The sequence below is a fragment of the Pleurodeles waltl genome, chromosome 3_1 (genome assembly GCF_031143425.1).
Source record: "Pleurodeles waltl isolate 20211129_DDA chromosome 3_1, aPleWal1.hap1.20221129, whole genome shotgun sequence".
Classification (NCBI taxonomy): Eukaryota; Metazoa; Chordata; class Amphibia; order Caudata; family Salamandridae; genus Pleurodeles; species Pleurodeles waltl.
In genome coordinates this window covers 1,497,413,670-1,497,432,626 of record NC_090440.1, presented here as the reverse complement: position 1 = coordinate 1,497,432,626, position 18,957 = coordinate 1,497,413,670, and the positions used below count along the sequence as shown (strand labels likewise).

At 40.9% G+C, this 18,957-nt stretch overlaps 1 protein-coding gene across 1 annotated transcript in view; it reads left to right on the top strand.

The window, feature by feature from the left end:
* LRP1B (LDL receptor related protein 1B) overlaps positions 1-18,957 on the top strand; it is a 4,500,992-nt gene that overhangs the window by 652,638 nt on the left and 3,829,397 nt on the right. The window lies entirely within an intron of this gene.

The window sequence follows — 18,957 nt, the reverse complement described above, 5'->3', positions numbered from 1 at the left end:
AGCTAAGGCTGATTTGGTTGAATGATGTCTAGGTAAATACATCAGTAGTCTTGCGGCCGCATTCTGTACGACCTGGAGTTTCTTCGCTACATAGTCAGGAGAAATGAGAAAAAGAGAGTTGCCGTAGTCCAGTCGAGAAAGTATCATGGCCTGAATAAGAATTCTTCTGGCCAGAGGGGGTAGCAGCTTAAAGATTTTCCTTAGGGTTCTAAGGAGACTGAAACAGGAGGAAGAAATCTTTTTAGATTGTTGTTCCATTGTAAAATGACAGTCTAGCCAGAAGCCAAGGCTCTTCCTTTGAACTTTGGGAGGAGGAAAGTTGCTAAGAGCCTCTGGATACCGTGCAAAAGATTAGAAGGTGCCCCTTTGCCTACAATCATCTCCTCTGATTTTCCATCATTAAATTTCAGTTTGGACCTGTTCATCCATTTACCGATGTCCGCTAGAAAGAGATTTGTTAAGGAAGAACCCTTGGTATTGGAAAGAGATACTATTAGTTGGGTGTCGTCATCATATGTGACCACTGAAAGGTCATATGGTTTGACAATTTTAGCTAGGGAGGAAAGATAGATATTAAAAAGAGTGGGACTCCACAGGTCAAGGGAAATGTATCGGACAAGATAGAACGGTCCAGGACTTAGTAGGTTTTTCCGGTCAGGAAAGAAGAGAACTAAGTTAATGCTTTCCCCTCTATCCCTATACTGGAAAGCCTTTGACCGAGGGTGTCGTGATCCACAGTATCAAAGGCGGCACTGAGATCCAATAGAATGATGACTGCGTGACCTCCCTGATCTAAAAGGTGCCGGGTGGACTCAGTGACTGCCAGAAGGGCCGATTCAGTACTATATTGGGGTCTAAATCACATTTGAGAAAAGTTCATGGTCCTCAAGAAAGCATGTCTATAGCTTATTGACATGTTTTTCCATGATTTTGGCTAAAATTGGAAGAAGAACGATGTGCCTGTAATTATTGAGCAGAGTAGGGTCGAGTTTAGGCTTTTTCAAAAGTGGTATAATGATAGCATGTTTAATGGACTGTGGCAGAAATCCTGAGGTTAAAAATTGGTTAAGAATCCTTGTCAATCGCGGAGCAATAATATCAGAGACCGACGTCATAATAGCTGGAGGGGCGGGATCAAGGGGGGATCCTGACTTGATACTATGGAGGAAGTCCATAACTGACTTTTCTGTTTAAAGCTAGAAAGCTGCCAGCAAAATCACTGAGGACTGGTGATTGGCACGTTGCTCACTCATGAGTTCCTGATTACTTGTCAATAGTGCAGTTATTACTTTTTCCTTGGACTGCTCTTGCTTTCTGTTTTTTTTCTGTTAACTTGCATTTTACTTTTGCTAAGAAATACTGGATAAGTCATACTACCATCACCTTCTGGAATGCTGAGTTCTCCTATCTCATTAGGTGGACCGTCAGGGGGCTGGTCAAAGTTTTTTTATTTTTTATTTACTGTCTGTAAATCAATGCGGCCATCTGTATTGTTGTGGTCCCCATCATTCACATTGATTTTGTTTTGAATGGTCATCACAAAGGCCTATAGTTCCTGGTTTATTGTACTTGGTGCTAGTGTTTGAGTTTATTAATATGGGCTACTCCTGTCTCATGTATATCATTATCAGCCTTCAAGAGAGACTGTGAGTTCTCCCACTTACTGAGGATTCTTTCTCAGAGTCAGTCTGCTTCTTGTTTTTCTCTGTTGCATATAGTTTCAGTAAGTTGTTATTTTTTTCTATCTGTAACTACTCAACTGCCTCTCTTGACACCCACAGTTGTTTTGTATGTTACATTTTTGGGAGCAGAAAGGAAACCTTCTATATAACATCAGACTATACTTAGCTTTAACAGTACTTTCCTAGAAACTTACCATTCAATCCTGTAGGATGAGCTGACCTCATCTACCCACATCATCCTACTGAGAAAGTTCATAAAGTGACTTTTCAGCTCACCAAGCTGTACCCGCTGAAGTGCTCCAGGCAGCAGCAGATAAAGGGTTTCCCAGTAAGTCAGATGCAGCCAGCATATTGGGTTGCTGAAGGGAGATGCAGCAAACTCCCTCTGGCAACTTGGGTGGGAGATAGTCTGGTGAAGGAAATGACATGTCTTGTCGTGGGAGGTTCAACTTGATCGTGGCAACCTCCATCAGCAGCAAACCACATTACACAGCTTTCACAGTGGCAGCCATATTAGTTAGGGGAAGTGGTCCCATCTGTGTGACACATCAGGTAGCTAGCCCATCTCTCTCTGTGCTCTCTTCAAATCAACAAAGAAGGGGGGCAGCAGGAGATAAGAGTGAACAAAGGAGTTGCGAACAGTGTAGTTTGTATTGATGCTTATTGTCGTTAACAATAAATATTTTCATGTAAGGTCAAGCACATGGGTGAATATGGTTGAACAATAAAGGGGAACACAGATGATCGGTGGGAGCCTGTCTATACTGACACTGTTGGTGTGATGAATAATTGTGAGCCAGAATCTCTAATGGGCTTATACTTTACAGGTTTACGGGTGTTCTCTATTCAAAACATTCAGAGATCGATATTTATTACTTTTCTGGACTGAACGGAGTTGGTATTAGCCTCATATTGCTCTTTGATCTATGAGGATGTTTTGCAGCATTTAGATCAAGATGCAAGTTTTGTGATTATGGGGTATTGTTAGTCAGGATTATATAGTTTGCAACCTTTTTGGGACTCCAATGCCACCCACTCAATTAATATACATTAGTCAGTCTCTGAAATTCTTACTCACAAAAATGCTTCTTCCGGAGGACTTCCAAAGCTGAACTGAGGCTTGGATGTCTTTATATCATGGACTATACCAGTATCAAGGTTTAATACAGTATCTAGAAATAGCTGTCCCTCCCATTGATTTAGGGCACCTCAATAATCCTACAGACTGACTGATATTTTTTTTAACCATATCCTTTAATCTTTTCCCAAGGTGAGTGTCTTGACAAATCATCAAGGGAACCCCAGAGTGTGCTAGTGACAAGATAAGCTGAGGTTTGAGAGAGAGTAATAATGAGAAGGAAACTGGGAGATGTGCTTTGCCTGCAAAGCCAAGAGTATAATACCTGTATAAATGACGTTACCATATCACAGCTAGGTGAAATTGAAAATGATCAAATTCAAGTGCACATTTCTACCATGCATATCGCTGTCTCCAATCTTCAAAATGAGGACATTTATGATGTGGATCTGGTATCAGTACTGAGATCGAAGTCTGAACTTGCATATCATTGTTTGGCTACTTCAGCAAATGCAATGCCCTTTTTAATTATACAAATAACCACTTGCAAGGTGGTGAGTAATACTATCCCCTACTAATGTTTCTGTTCAACTAGTCTGATCATCTAAGGCTAGTGTGAGTAGGCTACACCTTCTCGCCACATGCAATTGCTTCCACAAACCACTTTTCCAGTGCTCCTCTGGGATTGTGTGCTCCCTCAGGGCTACTTCATATACAGCAAGCCATTTGTCAATATTATATTCCACCACATTATTGGGCACCAGGTCTTTTTCCACCTGCTGATTCTGAACTCTGTCTTGCTTTAACTTCCATTTCTTTCAGGCTCCCTTCATGCTCCAGCAGCTTTCTCTTTATTTGCCAAGGCTTTATCAGCCTTCTTCTCCTCTTGTTCTAGTCTTATTTTGGCCAACTGCAGCTTGAGATCCCTTTCTGACTTTCAGTCCTCCAGCCCCTCTGGGAAGAGACCCTTTAAACACCCTCTACACCCTGCCCTCACATTGGGCTCTATCTCAGTGGGTTGAGGAGTTCCCACCTCTGGGAGGTCCCGTTCAGGGAAGACAGCCAGACCATCCTCCATTCTCAAATCAAGTTCCACCTCATTAGAATCCTCCACATTGGTATCCTCATCCTCAGAGTCCTCAGGCTGGGATTGCATCCTAATGACTTCCCCATAGATGTAGAGAAGTATCTGCAGGTCCAGCTTTGTGGCCTTATTTCTCACACATAGCCTCCTATCTTTGCAACGTACTTGCAACTCACCCTGCAGAGGTTATCCACATTAAGCCTCTTCCCATCCATGGTGTGAGAAAAAGAGGTAGGAAACTTAAATTTGGAAAAAAGAAAAACAGTCAGTTAGAACATTTGTGAGAATTAAAAAAAAAACTTGAAATTGTCTCAAATTATTTATATGGAATGGTAGTGTAACACAAAATTAATGTATGGCATACAAAAACACAAGTCAAAATCCCACAGCAGCCACCAATGTATGACGCTGGGTTGCTGGTTGATGGGAGTAATGCCTTACTCAAGCAAAAAACACAATCCTTGTCAGAGTGAAGGCATAAGCCAAACCCAAATTAACATCTAATCAAGCCGCTGGTAACTTGGCACATACCAGTTAAGCTTTATTTAGCTTAGAGGCAACATGCAAAGTATTTGTGCAACACTTCAAACAGTAACACAGGGACAACACACCACAGAAGGATTCCACACCAGGTTTACTGAAATAGATTAATCTTTATTAAATAAAACAAGACCAAAACAACAAAAAATCCAATCAGTAGAACCAGTAATATGCAATTGTAAATATTTCAGTGAAAATAGCACAAAAAACACAAAGCACACACTTTGGATACCTGATGGCACCTGTTAGAAATGGGGCCTTTGGATGGAAGTCAGGTTACCCCATGTCCAAGCAAGGACCCTCACTCTAGTCAGGGTAAAGTAGAATCACACTCAGTTAACCCCCGCTCACCCCCTTGGTAGCTTGGCACGAGCAGGTAAGCTTAACTTCAGAGACTATGTGTAAAGTATTTGTACCAACACACACAGTAATAGAGTAAAACACCACAAGATGACTCAATACAGGTTTAGACAAAGAGACAATATTTATCTAAACAAAACAAGACCAAAATGACAAAAATCCAACATATACAAGCCAAGTTATGAATGTTTAAAGATTAAACTAAAAAATAGCGCTTAGAAACACAAAATGCATCGATGAGGTGATAACACGGCGTCCTGACGGAGTCGTTCCCAACAATCCGATGCCAGCAGCGCCGGGCACGGAGTCATGCAGACCCCCAGGTACAGTACCTTAGTAAAATATGAAAACAAGCCAGTGCGCAAAGTCGGGAATCGCGGCATCGCTGGATTCGAGGCGGCTTCAGTTCCAGTGCTGCGGGGTGAAGGAGCTGAGGCATCACAAAGAGGCGTTTGGTCCTCGCTGCGGAGCGGTGGTAGTGAGGCACCGTCAGTGCGAAGCATTGAATACGTGTACTTTGGGCAGCGTCGGTCACAAAGTTGTGTGGCGACCACGGCGTCGTGGACTTTGGTGGGGCTGCAGCGGTGTCGGGACTGAAAGGGTCATCGCACTCCAGCGAGTCAGTTGCAGTTGCAGGTGGCGTCAAGGGATTCGGCAGCGGTGTCAGTCCGGAGCCATCCGAATTCAGTTTTCGTGGATTTTCACCAGCTTCTCCTTTCAAGGGCCCAGGGACTAGATAGGGCATCACTTGTTAGGGCAGGAGTCTCAGCAGAGAGTCCAGCTGCTGGTAGGGGAAGTCTTTGATGGCCCTGAGACTTCAGAACAGGGGGAAAGCTCAGTAAAAGCTTTTGCAGATTCTTCTCAAGCAGGAATATTCCACTAAGTCAGTCCACAATCCACCCGAAATCCATGGCGGTTTGTAGGGTCCTGATACCGCCGGCGGTCTAGTGACGACCGCCGGGCTGGAGACTGAAGTCTCCAGCCCAGTGGTCGGAGCGGAGAAGTGGCGAATGCCCATGTTGGTAACCGCAATGGTCATAATTAAATTTTTGTTTTAGCTGGCCTGTTGGCAGTATTACCACCACTTCTTCCCCGCCCGCGAGGGTCGTAATGAGGGCCACAATCTCAAAACCAACTTCACTAAAAGATGTATTTTTAAATTGTGAGCTCAGAGACCCTAAACTCCATATTTCTATCTGCTTTCCAAAGGGAAATATAATATTTAAAGGCTGCCCCCATGTTAAACTTTGAGCGAGACAGGCCTTGCAACAGTGAAAAAATGAATTTGGCAGTATTTCACTGTTGAGACACGAAAAACATATAACCACATGTCCCACCTTTTACATACACTGCACCCTGCCCGTGGGGCTACCTAGGGTTTACCTTAGGGGTGCCTTACATGTAAGAAAAGGGAATGTTTAGGCCTGGCAAGTAGTCAGGTACACTTGTCAAGTCGAACTGGCAGTTTAATACATCACACACAGACACTGCAGTGCCAGGTCTGAGCCATGTTTACAGGGCTACTAATGTGGGTGGCACCCGTACTGCAGGCCCCCTAGTAGCATTTGATTTCTATGCCCTGGGCACCTCTAGTGCACTGTACTAGGGACTTACTAGTAAATCAAATATGCCAATCATGGAAAAACCAATCAACAATCCAATTTACACAGATACACAGATAGCATATGCACTTTCGCACTGGTTAGCAGTGGTAAAGTTCCCTGAGTCCTAAAGCCAACAACAACAGGCCAGAAACAATAGAAGAAAGGAGGCAAAAAAATTGGGGATGACCCTCCAAAAGGGAAAAAGTCCAACAGCACCAGACTGGAATGAAGTCACAAATTCAACCTGACAGTAATGGTGTAATGGTGCGTGGGCAAGCCATAGGGACGCAGTTATACCAGCTGAACAAGAGTACCTTAAATTTTGTCTATGTTGGCCTTAGGACTCTTTGCACTTTGCCATGGCTAACCAGTGCTAAAGTGCTTGTGCTCACTCTCTAAAATATGGTAAAATTGGTTTACACCCAAATAGCACAATTGAGTTACTCGTAACACCCTAGTAAAGTGGTACTACCTATACCCAAGGCCTGTAAATTATATTCTATAAGCAGGCCTACGGGTCTGATTGTGTTGTCCATTTAAGTATCCCTGTTTTAAACTGCTATTTTGACCCGCCAGAGTAAAACTTTTGCTGTGTCTAAACCTCCCTGCTTAATACATATGTTACCTCTAGTGTAAGCCCTAAACAGCCTATAATGCAGGGCGCAGTTTATTCAAGGAGTTGGATATGTAATAACTTTTACATGTCCTGGTAGTGAAAAACTCTTAAATTCGCTTTTCAGTCCTGCATGACCTACCTTCCCTTGTAGGATAATATTGGGTTGCCTTAATACAATTAATAAGTGATAACGTTTAATTGGGAGCAGGTAGGGAACTCAAATTAAGTGTCGAAAGAATTGTAATTCAAAACGCTCTTCAATGGTAAAGTCGGATTTTGAGTCACAATTCTGAAAATGCCACTTTTAGAAAGTTTGCATTTTCCTGTTGCAACAATGTTGTGCCTGCAGCCTTTTTCCTGGGTAACATGAATAGCTGCAACTAGCAGTTTGTTTTTCTGGCTGGCTCCCAGAGAGTGAGATAAAGGAGCATAGGTTTTGGTAGGATAGGCCACCTCCGACTCAGTGAGCCGGGAGGAGCTGTCACCTACCACACGTGAACAACACAAAGGCTCAGCATGCACACACTGACAAATTGGAATTGGAGACAAACACTTTCAAGCACCTCTGGGGGTGGAAACCTGCAGAACATTCTCCAACTTTAAAGTGGGTAACAGGTTTAAATAACGGACCCTCATACCCAACTCTTCAGTACACTTCTGGAACTCTGCAAGATGCAAAAGACTTCTGTGCTGCTCTTCAAGAAGGACTGCTAGTATGTGGCCCTGCTGCCATGCTCCCTATGTCCCTGCTGCCTGAGTGAAAGGACTGGACTTGCATCTTGATCCCAGGATCACTAGAATAGCTCCAAGGGCTAGTCAGATGGCCTCCTGAAAAGAGTCTTACAGACATAAACATCTCCAACCACCTTGAGCCCTGCACCTGGCCTCAGTCTGCTGTGAAATACTTTTCTTTGCAGCCACTTCAAACAGCCAGTGCACAATGCATCTTCAATGCATGACTTTGCATTTCAAGAACCTCATCAAAGTTATTAATTTTTTTGTTTTGGTGTCAAATTAATGGACTTTACTCAATTTTTCTACATTGGTGTGGGATTTTTCTTGTGTTGGGTTCTACTTAATTACGGTTTGAAGTGCTGCATAAAAACTTTATATAGCCTGATTGCTTGTGCCAAGCTACCAGAGGGTTGAGCACAGGTTAATTTTGGGTTTGCTTGTGACTTCACTCTGACAGAGATTGTGGTTGCTGCCTAAGTAGGGTTTCACCCCCTCAATCAGTAATCCAATTTCCATCAACATGACATAATCTCCAAGGATCTCTAAAGCCTGGGAAATACCCATATTTCACGACACATTTCTGTGCAAACACACAGGAATTACTTTTGTTTGAAGGTCAGATAGCCCTGAGGGCTGCCAATTCTAATAGTGGCAGTGGGTATGCTACCATCACACAAAGATGTGTGTTTATAGCAAAACTCATACTGTAATGTATATTCCTCTTCGGCATTTTAACAGTACCTAAAGATATGATGCACTAGCTTAACAGAAAATCAATATAAATGGAGTATGATCTGATGGTTTACTACAATTCTGTCACAGTAATTTTCTTCTATTTCCTTGTTGTATATAAGGGCTCGTTAAAAAGCTATGAACCTTTTGAGTTGCTACTGTGAAGAATAAAAGACAGCCTCTGCTGTAATACCTTTTGACATGAATGTAGCAGTTTTCCTGCAAACATGGAAGATTTGAGGTACTTCTTGGCACTCCAAGTTAAAGACTCTAAGGTCCCAGGCAGTGCAGGGCTGGTAAAAACATAAATTTGCTTTTATGCTTTGGTAACAGAGAACCATAGTATGAATGCCTGGTGTAGAATCGTGCCTTTTTTGGATGGTTGTGAGAGTATTACATAGTGAAGCCGAATTAGCCACACTCCATAGTACTCCAGTTTCCTACACTGTGGGAATCTCTGCAGGACTGTGAGATCCTGAACTAGTATTTTGCTGGACCACTTGGTCATTAGTATTTTTAGTGCACGAGAAAATCTCAGTTGTTAAATGAGTTTTTAATTGGAATTAGTAGGTGCCTGTGTAGATCCCCATTCCAATTGTGTTTTCAACATTCAAAAAAGCTTTAAAAAGTTAGGCAAACATTTTAATAAGGTCCCATGTTTCAAAGAAAAATTTAGTAGACCATGGTGGTAAAAAAAACACGACTTGTCTGTCTTACCAACTCCAAAGATGAGTGATCCATGGGCCTTTTCTAAAATTAGGGGCATCTGCTTTAGAACAACAGCCAAAATGAAGGATCTTGAAAACCTCCTCAGCTCCTATGAAGAAGAGAAGCTAGAGAGGGAGGTCAGTGTACCTGAAGATGCCATTGAAGAAGGTGAGGATGATGACCAGGCCCAAATTGGTAATGATGGGGAAGAAGGTGAAGACCAATAATGTGTACCCTTTCCCTGACAACTTTCACCAGTGGGAAGTGACAGGGGTCACTCTGCTAGACATGCCACTAGTAAGGTGGCAAGACACCTCAATGATGAACTTGACTTAGTCTCCTAGGAAAAAGCTTAAACCCAAGGAGAGGAGACCAGCATTTGAAGAAAGAAGGGCCAAGTTGGGCATGATGCCCAACAATGGTGGTAGCACTATCTAGGGATAAAAACAGTCATTTTTAAGATCCCCAAAGGGATTGTCCCCAAGTGTAGCGATGGTGATGTCATTGTGAAGTGGTTTGCAGAATTTGAGAGGGACTGCAAAATGAGAAGGATAGGTCGCCAAAACTAGGGTGCTCTACTTTGGCAGTTATTCTCAGTGAAGTGCAGTGATAGACGTCTGACCCTTAATGGGGAAGTGGCTGAGTCCTGTCAGCACATGAAAGAAAAACTCATAGAAGTGATTGGACTCACCACAGAGGAGTACTCAGTCAACTTTAGCGACAGCCAAAAAGGACTCACCACAGAGGAGTACCAAGTCAACTTCAGGGACAGCCAAAAAGGACAGAACTTAACGTGGGTGGACTTTGTTGACTCCTCAGTCACAGTACTGGAGGGCTGGATTAAAGGCAATGAGGTGGACACATAAGAAGGGTTTTATACTTTAATTTTGAAAAAAAAGCACACTCTTACCATATGTACCACAGGAAAAATGCAACACCATCTGGTTGATTCCAAGTTGTCTTCTACCCCAGCAACTTGGGAGGATGGCTGAAAAATGGTTCAGAACCAGGGTTTCCACGAAGACCCAAGGTGGAGGTGACCTCAAAAAGGGTGCTCAGACTTCCCAACAGGGGAGGAGGTGAGCACTACCAAGGATAAATAGAAGGAACTCTCTAAAGGTCCCCAAAGGACAGGGGTATACTATGACTGTCAGGGCATAAGAAAGGGGATGCAACATGCCCCAAGACGTCCCCCAGTGGTGGACAATTGATGGGATTGGCTAGCGTAGGAGTGGGGGTGGTGGTGTACGCTGGAGACACCAGAGAATACATTAAGGCTAGTTTAGTTTTCCTGGCATATTGGACCCCTGACGGTCTTACCTCCAAGTTTGGAGAAGTATAGACAAAGGCCTAAAATCAATGGGACTGAGGTAGAGGCTCTGAGCGATTCAGGTGCCACTGTCACTATGGTGGCTGCAAGATTGGTTTCCCTAGACCAAATGATACCTGGTGTTAGTCACCATTTGACCAATGCTGACAGTGAGACTCAGCTCCATCCGATGACTTTGGTAAGGTTAGAGTGGGGAGGGGTTACTGGTCCAAAGAAGGTGGTTGTGCCCCCTCCCATCCCAGTAGAGTGTCTGTTGGAAAATTATCTGAAAACCTCTACATGGACAGAGGTAGAAAGGAATGATCATGCAGGAATGCTGGGTCTCCATGTGTGAGTGTGTGTGACAGCAATGGTATAGGCAGCACAGGGAAGTCTAGAGGTCTTGGAGAGTGAAACAATGTCCCAAGACCCTAAGTCCAAGAGAAAGGGCAAGAAGCCAGTGGCAAGACAGGAGGACAACCAAAGACTCCCTTAATCCCACTTCCAGTGGTTGGGATACCTTTTTATATGGTAGGGATTGACATTGTTGGACCCCTTAACCCTCCAACTGCATCATGGATCAGATTTATTCTAGTGATAATGAACCATGCCACTGGGTACATAGATGCAATTCACCTCAGGACAATCACTACCCCTGCAGTAGCAAAGGCCATCATCGGAATCACCACCAAGGTAGGGTTTCCTGAAGACGTGGTATCTGATAGAGAGACACATTTCATCTCTGCTTTCTTGTGAGCTATGAGGAACGGATGTGGTGTAATTTACAAGTTTTTCAATGACTAGCATCCCCAGACGAATGGCTTAGGTGAGGGATTCAACAAAACCATGAAAGGCATAAAAACGTCCCTCTCTGAAAAACTCAGAAGGAGATGGGATGTCCTGTTATCCTGCCGCTCCAGAGAGATCAGCCCAAACTGCCAGGCCAGGTGCACTTTAAATTTAAACAGAAAACAAGAACAGAGCAGATTCCACCTTGTCTCCCTCTTCAGTGAGCCATAGCATGAGTTTTTTGGCACAGTAAGGAGAGTCTTGACATTCGTGTCACACTTAGGGCAAAAAGATGAAACACAAAGGAGATGGGTGAACTGTTTAAAATGTCTTATGCTTAGGGGCACATTCCAGTTTATTTTATTTTGCTTACCATTTCACTTCATACATAAAACAAATCAGACTACGCCTCTGTCTTATAGGAACAGTCTATGCACACAGAGAGGTCCCCTCAGAATGGGAAAACAAGCAACCATAACCAGTTTTTGGCTTTGTTAGACTTCAGTGAGATCCAGCTTGAGTTTTGTGTTACATTGAGCATGGTATAGAGTCTCAACATACCCATTACACTTAGGCCACTACACTGAAATACAAAAGTGATGAGTGGAATTCTTGCAGTTGCCTCAGTTGCTACCAAACACTCAGGACTGCAATACAATCCTCACCTGTTTTATAAGTTACTGTTGTCCATTGTGTTGCTCTAGTCAATGATCTGTAAGATGCAAAGCATGCTTGGCTCTCTTCCCAAACAAACTGTAGAGCCAAACCACTGGAGATCCCCTCTGAATGAAAAGCCAAACAATTTAGACCATCTTGGAGTGTAGCAGTGAGGTGCACCATGAAGTTTAAGGTAGAGGGAGCAGGAGTAAGGAACCCGTTAGGGGCAATCATATCACTCTGTTGCATTGTATTGATTTTTGCCTTCTGTTTCATTACAGACAGTGGCAACATAAGCAAAAGAGGGTTAGATCTGAATTTGTGAATATCAAGAAATGTAGAAGTTTGTCAGCATTTACAAGCATACAAAGCAAACCCTTCTCTGTAATGCGTACTTCACACTAGGCCGAACAAATTCTTTAGTGGGTTTTGGAGACACATTTCACTGTGGTACCCCTGTTGGAACTCAGCATTGACCACCTAGCGTAATATCTGTCTGGCATCGAAAACTAAAATAAGCCCAGTACTCTTCTGTAAGCAACTTTCTGCATGATTTTCAAGGATCATCACAGTTTTTATAAAATGGTACACATGGCTCAGATTCATTACATTTGGATGGCTCAGTATATGGGAGTTGTTTTCCTAAACATTACCAACAACATACCATATTTTTCTTTCTTTTACTGATACTCTGAGGCTATTTTCATAGTATTGTATAAAGAGGCAGAAAAATACCTTTCTGGCCTGATTGGACAAATGTGAAGGAGGAAGAGAATAAACTCTTCGAAGAATGTAGAAAGTTTGTAAGGAGAGTTTAAGCCATTAAAATTCTCAACTCACTTCTCAGATTGATAATGTGCCTTTAATGAAACACTCATACTCACTTCTGACCCACCTCATTGACTTTATTGTGAAAAATGTCGTAAATGCACTCACCATACTGAGCTAAATGATAGGTGTGTGTACATCAAAGCGAGTTCCAGAAAGCTGACTTCTTTCCTATCTTTTAGGATCTTACGAGTAAGAGAAAGTCATTTAAATTTACCACATTACTCAATTCATGCTAGGCATAAAACTGCACTTTTTTCTCCTGATGATGGGGGTAAAGATGATGGATGATCAACTATCTAACCCGTCTTCATGCCCAACCAGCCTACTTTGTTGTTGTTACATTTGCAAATACCCGTTTTTTGCCTCCCCTTTTTCCTTTCTTCAACTAATGCAGGGTTTGCCTTGAGTTCAACAATGTTGCTATATTGGCACCTTTTCATGTGCTGTCACTTGATTGTTACAAAACTTAATAAAAATAAGTAAAAAATCAAAGCAATACTCATGTTGGCATGACTCCTAGCAAGTGAAGTTAACAATTCTAACTGCAGAATGTTGGATTTGCTTTGTTATTGCCAACATATTACCTGGAAAGCCTAAATAAAATCATGTAGAACATAACAATCTAGAGTTGTTACCTGTGACTACTAGTGAAGGATAATGAGATTTGTAGGCAAAAAGGGCAACAGACTCCATAGTATCAGCAGGAGCTCCAAACAGTAGCTGAAGCTAGAATCAATTCTCTTTCTAAGAATTATCTCTTGATTCCAATACACTCTTAAATATTTAGAATGAGCTCTGGGGTTTGGAGTACTATCCTTGGACTCACTCTACTTGCCAATCAATAGAATCTCTGTGTTGCGTGCGTTATGTTTGAGAAAGTTTCACCCAATCCAGGATTAAACAGCCTTCAGACAGTCATTGGGCTCCATAAGGAGAATATGTACTAACATTTCATGCAAGACAGGACACCAAGTAATGTTTTTGTGCTGCATTTCATGAAAGAGAAGCAGCAGAAATACACCATTTTTAGTAAGTTATGTCACCTTTCTGCTGTCTCCTATAGCTTGCCCATTGTATGCTGCCCAGTGCCCACACAGGCACCCTTGCATCACTGTGTAAATGTGTCTGTGTTACAGGCAGATTGATTTTGTGCAGGAAGGGATAGCTTTCTGCACAAAACCAATCTTTAGAAGCAATATCCTCTTTTTATGTGTACCTCAGAATGCATAATGCATAGAAAGTGGAAGTAACATAGAGGAGATATTCCCTCATGCATGCTTGCTTCAGAGAGACCTTTTGGTGCAATCCCAGATTTCCCTACATTAGTAGACCTGGGATTGCTTCAAAATCCATCTGTGGATGCATGGGAACGCCATTGCTCCACTTATGGAACACCACCCGATGCAAAGTAACTCAAGGCAGCGCTATGGAATGACTTATGTTACTCTGTATTTACTAAACCAGGGCAAAGCCCTGCAAAGTTGTCAAAAAGGAATTTGGATTGGGCTGCCCTATAAAAGTGATACAATCATGACACAAAACCTTAGTAAATCTAGGCCTTTAAACATATTAAGGGGCATTCCTGTTCCAGTTTGATAGTAATCTGAGGAACGTTCTTGTAGATCAAATGTATACAGCTACAAAACCTAATCAGGTCAAACAACAGGAGGATATATCTAATTATGTGTTGAAGAGGAAAGAACTAAAAAGTATTCCATAGACACCTTGACCTCAGCAAATCTTTAAGTAGGATTTAGCTTTGAGCTTCTAGGAACATTCAAAGCCATTTGAGTACTGGACACCCAACCCCTCTTTTTGCATGATGAAGGTTCTTTACACTAAATTCCATGGTGCTGAACAAGTCAGAAAGTTTGAGAAGGATTACTCTTACTCTGTCATTCACAGTATATCTTTAATCTAATGTTGTAGGATGATGTTTCCTGTTTTCTTTTCTGACTTTTCAGCTGAAATGTTATCTTCAACTTTTCTTTCTATTTATAAGAGTTGAATTTTCCCTAGTATTTTTGTTCTGACATTTTTGCAGATAGGTCATGCGCTAATTGATTTTATGCATGCTACTTGATAATATCCATCATTTATTAATTTGCCATTACCAAAAGCCTCACAATGTATCACTGACTTGATTCGCACATCTACATTGTCGGGAAAATACAGCTACTGAATGTGATTATCCATCAGGTTACATTCTTTTGCTCTTAAATTTTCATAGGATGTCTTATGCATGGAGGATGGGAAAGCTATAAGATACAGATATGTCATTCAAGAAAATGATGGACCATACGGCTGAGAATCAATCACATTTTGTATGGGGCATATCACATCCTTGCAATGTTATGAGCTATTTTATGCCAGTCAGACGAATAAGCAGTAAAACATGTTAAACCATTCAGATCTAAAACATTGACAATGTTTATGAATCAACTCTGAGAAACAATGGTGATTTATATCAGGAAAAAGCTTTTGATGTTAATCAAGTCATATTGGATCTCATACAATCTTTTAAAGACCTGGAGCAAGGTAGTAAATGACCCCAGATACAGTTTAACTGTATGAATTATAACATTTCTTCTAGCACATAATAACTGCGCATTGGTCCAGCTGCAAGTCACATTAGTTTGTAAGTATTTTCTGGCTGGCACAATTCACATCAGATGCAACCTGTTTTAAGTATGTAATGTTTATTAAGTGTTTTGAAATCCCAATCAGCGTTTCAAAAAGTTTTCTATTTTTGTCACTTTTTTGGTAAAAAAGTTATATCCTCATTCTAATAACCACAGCATTGTTGGTGTCCATTTAAAAAAAAAAAAAAAAACATATGTGTAGAAGTGACATTGCCCTTTTTTGTCCCACATAAAACATAATGAGAAGTGTGACTGAATCGCCACTGACTGATCTTAAAAATAAAAAAAGGAAAAACATTTTTGATTTTCTATACAAATAATAATTTAAAAAGTCTGAATTTGCATGTTGATTACTTTATCTAACAGAGGAACAACAAAACAGTTACTAAAATCAATGACACATGGAACTGGTAGATTCAGCTAGAAGCAAGATTTAGGTTTTGTATTCTTTTTTAACACATTTAACATCTTTCTGTTACTAAGTTCAAAGGTGCATTATATCAGGGATGTTTTCAGGTTGTCCAGATTGGCTAGGACCTATAACAGGTTACAATCACACTTGTTTGGTTTCTTTGCCACATCACTGTGCTTAGCAATTTAGGAATTGTTGGTTCTTTTAGTGGCTTGAAACTCTTCCTGCCTCTCTTCAGAAGATATTTTCTTTAGTTGTATGTTTGAGCCATGACATTCAAAGCAATGTGTGATTTAATTGACATCCCCCAGTTCTTCATCACTTTTCTTTTTTATTTTATTTGAACTTCCAGTTTTTGTTTGTCATGCTCTCATTGAAGAAAAATTATTCAATGTAGATATGTAGTGGTAGAGGTTTTCCAACACGCTTAGAAGCCAGGGTATTCCTTTTTCACATGGATGATGATAGAACAGGGAGAACCCTGATAACATCACACTATGGGTTCCCTTTGAATTTTCAAAGGAAAACACCAGTTTTGCAGTGTCTGGAAGGGGAATAGCTAAGCTAGTAGGAGAGGTCTTGCAGACAACTGTGTGATTATTACATCTTTACAAATATCAAGAAGTTGTGCAGGGTGGTGGGCCTGTCTGTTGGTTGTTCCCAGAAAATATGAGTCCGGTGGATACGTGATGTGGCATCTCTGGGTTAAGTAGAGTCACCCAATTGTTAGAATGCTCCCTCTCCACTTTAAACCCAGATGCAGGAGAAGAGATTTCTGAGAGAAAAGTGGACCACAGAAGAGGAAGAACAGTGCAGACTGCTGACAAAAGCCTGCACTATAATAACTGAATAAAATGAGGTACAGCCAGTAACTCCGTGACCTGGTTACGTGGATATATAGCAAAAACATTGCCCTCTACAGGGAAGTGTAATCCTTGACTCTAACGGAAATACTAAATTAATCCCATACGTCTTTCATTACACTAAAACTGTTATTTAATTTATACATTGTATTCAAAACAATTTCATAATACAAAAAGATTTTAATCTAAAATTAAATGCATTTTACGTGCTCCTCATGAAGTGACGACGCAGTGAAAGTGATTAAGGTGAAGTCAAGTTGTGTGTTACACTCATGAGGTCATTGTGATTTTATGGGTTTAACCGTTAAGCCTCCATCATAGGAAATCCACTGAACATTTAGGGCTTCACATGGCCTGTGTAACCTTTCTCTGCTCAGCGTCTTGATAGAAGGTGTCCCTATAGGTATTTTCACTTGTCAGCTTGACTATTTTTGTTAATTTGTTAGTGCTATTTGTTTTTCCTGATAATAAAGTATTTTTCCTTTTATATGTAGTTTTATTACGTAGTTACAACACAGGCATAAAATAGACTGCCTTTGGAGATTTGCTCCGAACCCAACATTCTAACGTTCTGTAAAGTTTAGAAACCCATCTATTTAACCAACTGTAATTGCTTCCTACCTTGGAATTTCTGAATATCACTTTGAGGATAATACTGTTTTAAGTGCCTTATAATAGCAACAAGATACTCTCAGGTATTGCACGAATAATATTAGAATACTAATATTATTAATAATAACAACAATAATAATAATAATAATGTTAATAATACTACTACTACTACTACTACTAATAATAATAATAATGATAATACTAATAATAATAATAATGCTATTAATAAATTACAGAATGCATAGCAGTTTAGTAAGTTTGGTTGCTGCTGAGTTCACTGCACCTCCTAGGAGTAACTGCTGGGCTGCTCTGCCTCGGTAGAATGAGAAATGAGTAATAAAAGCCTCTAGTAATTACAGTTGGGACCCAGTATGTTCTGTCTGCTCTGGGACCCTCCCATGAGGATATCTCACAGCTGCAAAGTGAGTGTATGCTTTGTAACTAGCAAGATCTTTTAGAAACAAGTGCATTGCCCCCTTTGATATGTTCATTGTGGCTCTTATAACATTCATGTCTCAATGATGCATGAATGCATTGCTACTAATTTACAGAGGACCTGCTTCAACTTTCTTGTGAAAACACCACAAAATCTAAAACAAAAAAAAAACCTTTACCAACTTACTGTTTTAATTTCGCAAAATTCTATGTTTTAAATCCCAATATTATTAGTCTGCTGGGTTTAGTTTCAAGCGATTAATCTCAGTTGAATGGTTGTGTTAGGTCATACAACTGTGCACGTACCTTGGCATTTATATTAATTACCACCATCGTTTCAAATGACCTTTTTGAACATCATTATTCATTGGCCTTGGGAAATTGTCAAAAAAGTAACTGTGGCATTGGTTTATAGAAATATTGTAGATCCTTCTTAGAACTAATAATTTCTTGATAAAATTGAGAAAACAACTTTACAGGTGCATTGTCTGGTTAAATTAAATATAAGTAGCTTGAAAGACGTAACAATCCATAAAGCACTTGTTGATAACCAGAGAAATACCTCGACCTTAGAGATGTGTAGTGGCATTTTATTTTGCAGCCCAGCTCAATTAAGTTGTTCACAGTGAGAGGGATGGATGGTGCATCAGCAAAAGTTAATTTGAGGATGGGAAACTGTGGTTGCACAGGTGCACACAGGCAATGAGAAAATTGAGCAGGCCACGAATCAAGTTGAGTGCTGAGTCAGACAGATCCCTCAGTGATAACGTTTTGTGAAATATTTTTTATTTCTGATACATAAATCCTTACATGATGTAGGGTAAACAGCAGTGCAGACAGGAATTTTTTAACCTATATTATGTAAGCTTCTACACTTTGCCATGATGCAGGGTGAAGAAGAAAGAAGAAAATAATTATAGGGAGAAGGAGGGAAGACAAAAGAAAAATAAACAAAAATACAAAAAGTCATGAAAAAGCACAAAAAAAAGTAAAAAGCGTAAAAATACTGAGGCACTAAAAGAGACGTTAATAAAATAAATAAAAATGAGGGGTAGGTTAACTAGGAGGGTGGGGGATTACATACTTTGAATTGCGTTTGACGTCAAATGCAATCCCAAGAGGTGCAACAGTATACTCTGCCTGCTCATGGAACTCTGCGAAGCGTGGCACAGTTTTTTTTCAATTTCGCGGAGTTCCGCACAGTGTGACTCCACACACTCCGCCCATGCCTAATCTAAAACAGGCCATAAATCCTACAAAACCTTGAC